The sequence below is a fragment of the Rhipicephalus sanguineus genome, chromosome 2, assembly GCF_013339695.2.
Source record: "Rhipicephalus sanguineus isolate Rsan-2018 chromosome 2, BIME_Rsan_1.4, whole genome shotgun sequence".
Lineage (NCBI taxonomy): Eukaryota > Metazoa > Arthropoda > Arachnida > Ixodida > Ixodidae > Rhipicephalus > Rhipicephalus sanguineus.
Window position 1 is genome coordinate 108,458,135 of NC_051177.1, and position 5,652 is coordinate 108,463,786.

Below are 5,652 nucleotides of genomic sequence, written 5' to 3' on the forward strand. Positions count from 1 at the left end.
TGTCTGTTTACCACGCTTGACAGTTGAGAGAAAAATATTTGATGCGAATTTATCTTCCAGGAGCCATTTAGCACTTTTTCAGGAATTCCCTTTATATTGCAAAATTACTTGTATAGAAGATTACCGCTGTGGCAGCACTATACTTTACCAGGACATATACATTACAGTATGTAAAGCTTACATGGGGCTTCAGTTTGTTTCAAATTGAATAAAGCATATTTGATAGCTATGACTAAGCGATAATTTTTGTGTTTCTGCCAAATATGTATTAAGAGCGCTTTCAATGATGTTTTTTTAATATATCCTTTTTGGCCTCTTCACAGATTGCAGATTTTCGTAAGGTCGTGGAATACATCGATTGCAAGCACTGGCAAATCAAGCCACCTTATGACTTGGAGCACCTGTACAGAAATAGGAAGGACTTGTGCTCCCTAAATCTACAAGTCTTTTGCAACGGTGGGGGTGTCATCATCCAGCCGACCTCAAAGGGGCCTGGAAGCACGCATGACAGCCTCATCTGGATGGACTGTGCTCTGCCTGGGAGCTTCAAGGGTAGAAAACTGCATAATGGCTGGTTGCTAGGTTAGTTTTTTTAGGTGTTTTAGGTGTTTAACCACAGTAAACACCGGTTAATGTACACACCTTCATAACCAAAACATTGTTACTAACAGTGGATGCTTGTAATATTTTCACACAGCGATGCTAATTGGACGCGTAAAGAGAAGCAAATTATAATAGAATTGACAATGTCGAAAGTGTAAAGTCTACAGCTTATGAATTTTACTCCATAGATGTGAGACTGGAAAGTTGTGCTTTTGAAATAGCACAAGTACTTTTATTGCTTATTGAGCTCTTGTGCCTGTCACTCACACAGTGTATCAAGTGCTCTGCATGGAAATAGCAAGCGGGAGAAAATCGCCTGGCTGTTCGCAACATGCAGGGAGAAAGAACTCTAGTTCAAGCCTCCGGCCACACAGGCGCAGTAAATGCGCATTTTACCTGCCGTAGCTTATCTTTTTTCAATGTTGTGGCACGTTGTATTTCCGCCGTACATGTTCTCAGCACAATTGCATAGTGGCACGGTTATTTCTACAAATCGTATGTGTCCTGAGTACACGCTTGTTGATCTCTGAAGGCGACTCTCGCTATGCCTGAGAGCCATGGGTGCTCACCCTCCTGTCCGTGGCTGGCCCAGCTGAGCAGCAGTGCAGTGCAGCCCCCACCCATGCAAGAGAGGTCATACAGTGCACCTTTGGTGTTCTGAGCAGGACACAGCGTATCCGTCCGGCGTGGCAGTGACATCAATAATAATGATGGTGAGTGTTTGTGGAAGCCATAAGAGCCCATTAACATGCATTTATGGATTATGAGTGTGTTTGTTGCTCGGAATCATTTCTCCTAATCAAGTGCATTTTTTGCAAAGTGTAATTTTATTAGGAAAAACCGTTTCGAGCAACAAAAACACACATAATCCAATAATGCTTTGTGTTTTCAAGTCTTCTAAATTGCTCCTTCACACTGTATGATGAGGTGGCTATGTTAGATAACTTTAAAGTGATGAACAATAACTGTTGTCTTGTAACATAGAAATACATGAGTACACTCTAGGAACAAATCGTCTATTTGGGAGTATTTCTGCTAAACAGCAATAATCAAAATTTTGCTTGCTCGCATTTCCTTTTATCAAAACTTCGCTCTTGGCACTTTTCTGTCAAGAATGCTATGTCACTTTGATAACACGCGCGTCATTCGTGACCCGGAAGTCCCGGGACCGTGATGATAACGCGTGGAAAGTACGTGAGGTGGATGACGTTATAGTTGTGGGGTAGCAATACTCCACAAATACTTGATTTTTTCTTAGAGTGTAGCATAGTAAACTCATTTTTGGTCGGCTTCTTGCACCTAGTGTAAAGTCGAAATAGAAGATACTTTATTGGCTGATGTCTCACTATTAGGCAGAAGTTTGTTGGCTTCAAAATGAACATCGTAGGTATACATTTATATCAAAAAACAATTTTTCAAGGTCTTCATTGTTGGTGGCTCTATGTTCAGACCTTTTTTCCTTGTTTTTTTATTATATTTCATACTTGTCATTGGATTCTGAAAATACGACAGCTAGACTTTTTCGCACATATCAGCTGTCGATTTTTACACATAGCATGGTTGTAACAATCATCTGTATTCTATGTTCCAGCAGTGCCATGGGATCAGGTGCCCCACTGTCATGTAATTGTACAGTGTATCTCGGACAAAACACACAAGGCCAACAAGTAGAGAGCGACTACCAGTGACTGTGTCCTTCTGTTCAAAGTGCACGTCAACAGAAAGAATGCATTGTGATAGTTGGAACAGCTTGAATTGTATGGTGAGAATCTGCACAGCTGCAGTTTAATCGTTGAGCAGTGCATCATTCAGCAATTTCTTGCACCTGAGGATTCAAAATTAATTAAATTCTGCATTTAATATACCAAACATTGACGTTGATGTAAATCACACTGTAGTGGTAACGTGCAAATTAATTTCGGCTACCTTGAATTTTTAACATGCACGTAACTCAAAGTGCATGTGTGTCTCTGCATTTCACTGCCATTAGAAACAGCAGCCATGGTCGCCAACCAAAACCGTGTTTTCATGTTTGGTAGTGCACGAATGAAACCATTGAAGCGCGTAGTTCTGCTTTTGGTCTATATAGGCGTTCAGGATACATGCATTATTATAGCACAAATGATTTTATGTATATATAAGCTGTGAAAAGTCATTTTCCGCGGAATATTTAGATGCAAAAGGAGCGTCACTATTCCTAGTATGTCCAACAGGCTTTAGAACCTGTGTAATGTTATCATGTCGCATGCTTGTCCTCTTCAACGGTCAACCTTTCTGCATGTACTGTGTAAGTTTTAATTTTTTTTTCATATAGTGTTTGCTGCCATATGTTTCTCTATAATGTACTTGTATACTCTGCAAATAGTTTATCCATCTATGCAGCTTTGCTCATATTACTGCTGAAAGTATTTATTGCTTTTTGTATGGTGACTATGCATGCATTTACTTATGCCTTTTGATGCGCCTGTGCAATGGTTTAGCCTGAAGAGGGCTGCTGGTGTGCTCTAAACTTGAAAGTGGCGACTTCGAACAAATTTGAAGGCTGATAACCATTACTACTATATTCAGACAAGCTGTGATAGCTCCATGAAAATATATTTAAGATTCTGTAAACTGTGCCAGGTAAATGTTCTTAAATTCCTTTATTGTTGTCCATGTTTCATGCACCTGAAACATAATTACTTTGTCGTGGCACATTATAAAATGTTATTCTGCCCATTTGTGCTGATCAACATTGCAGCTGAGGCCAGCAGCAAGATATACATGCAAGGTACTGAATCTTTGCATCACATTCCTTGCCCAGCAGTGCACCGAAATTTTTTTCAAGCGAAATGAGAGACTGATATACAGCAGTCTCTCATTTGAAGGAAGTCGGCACATGTGCACACTTTGAAACCTTTTTGAGGAGTGTTTTCACAAGAAGCAATAGGGTATTTACATGTTAACAACAGCATTATTTGTACCGAGGAGCTTAGTAACAGTGAATTGTTTTATTTATGTATTGTCCAGAATTTGTCCGAGCTGTGCCAATCTTCCAGCCCACGTCACCTGACATGGCTTGGTATAGTGTTGTCAATATGCCGGACTATGTAAATAAACTATGTGTCATCTTGCAGACATGTACCAGAATGTGATGCATTGCGTTTTTCCTTGACATCACATTGTCGGGGGCTCTTTTCTTATATATCGTAGGCTGCCGCCCACGAAAATGTATAAAAACTGCTTGTGAGTGGGCAGAAGCAGAAACTATACATGAAATTGTTCCAAGAGGGTTCGAGAAATGCCGAATTGGACATAAGAGTGGTGAGAGATTTCTCTCGTAAGTTACTGCCTTGAAACCTCATGTGCTCAAGACTGCGTGTATCAGCATTGTTGTTTTATAGCAGTTCATCCTATTAACTACTACTAAATGTATGTATGTATGTATGTATGTATGTATGTATGTATGTATGTATGTATGTATGTATGTATGTATGTATGTATGTATGTATGTATGTATGTATCTTTTAAACAAAAACTTACGTTTTTTTTGTTTAGTGTAACTTTCATAAAAATTTTGCTATTTGATTTCTAGTTCTTTTTCTATCTCATTTTCATTTCTCAAATATGTTTTCTACTGCGCAAAAATTAATGTAACCTTACAAAAATATGTGCATTCAAACAAGATGTTTCACTTAACAACGTACGGTTCTCAGCAAGAAGTTGGGAACTATGCAACCAACCAGCAAAAATAAGTTTATAGGACAGCTCCTCTGTGTAACATTGCTTCTACACATTGCGTTTGTATAATATGTACAACAGACTAGGCGACTTCAACCAGGAGAACCAAGCTTTCGCCCGCGGCTGTACATACTTTTACATATGTGCGTGGTATTTCTACGTATTGTCATACGTGTTGCCAATTACTATTAAGGGCACAAAACTAGTCAAGCTGAATATGCGGATTTTTGTCTGTTCACCTGTCATCTATACTGTAACTGCTGTTGATAAAAAATAAACTCGCGTTTAAAATTTTCATGTTCTTACCAAGGGAAGAGTAGCCCTTTATGACGCAAATGAATTTGCCGTAATGTTTTCCCAGGCGTACTGTTTTGCCCTCTCCTCAGAACTCGATAGCCTGCTGGAGTCTTTTATAGCCATTGACAGAGGCATTACACGGAGCTGCGCAACACGACAGAGACCGAGAGAGAAGACACAAACACATCACTGTGTTTGTGTGTTTTCTCTCTGTCCCTGTCGTTTTGCGCAGCTGCTTGTAATGAATCCCACCCAACTAGCACGGAAACGTGTCCCGACAATGGCAGTCATCTTGGCCGCAAGCATTTTGGCCGCCGCGTGTCTCCTGATGTTATTGAAAACACCGCGATGTCTGACCGGCAGTCGAATAGCCAGAGTCGTGAAAAGTAATGCCCAGGTATGATAATTGGGTTTCGGGACTGGGCACCCTTGCGATAGTAGTGGTTAGAGCAAAAAAAAGATACTCTTATTTCTATGATCCGTGAGGGAGCACGGCGAAGCGCATTTGGGTATAAAGGGGCGTGAAAGAAGAGAGCGGAAAGGCCACCTTCTCAAGAAAAGAGTGCTCCCAACACATAACCTCAGGCCGTGCTATCCATTTTTCCATTAAAAAAAAAACGTGGGTGCTCGGCGACACTGCGAATCGAACCCAGTACCTCCCGCATTGTAGTCTGACGCTGTAACGACTCGACCACCGCTGCAGTGTTTCAGAAGAGAGCTGGCCGCTGTAACACTTACTTCATTGTATATATATTATCTTTCCCTCGAAGACACGTAATTCAAGACGTCCGGTGAAAGTCGATCAAAAAAAGAAGAAAAAAACTCGGGATCCTAATGCATTCGCCTAAAGACTCGAAGGTTAAAGCCATCAAATGGGGCTATATTACCGTGCACTTTGTATCGAGTGCGACATCACTGATCAACTATCGCTAATTGACTGTCACTAATGTCACTTTCACTAATTGAATATTCAATGTGTTTCGATTATTGTCGTTTAAATAAACATTCACTAAACAAATCACTACTCACTTA

The 5,652-nt window shown here is 40.4% G+C and overlaps 1 long non-coding RNA gene across 1 annotated transcript; it reads left to right on the forward strand.

Annotated features, from left to right (window-relative positions):
- The first annotated feature begins 372 nt into the window (after nucleotides 1-372).
- On the forward strand, nucleotides 373-2,396 carry LOC125757495 (uncharacterized). Its single transcript, XR_007415267.1, has 3 exons — nucleotides 373-582; nucleotides 1,136-1,316; nucleotides 2,195-2,396. It is a non-coding gene; the product is annotated as an uncharacterized LOC125757495 (long non-coding RNA).
- Nucleotides 2,397-5,652: the final 3,256 nt, after the last annotated feature.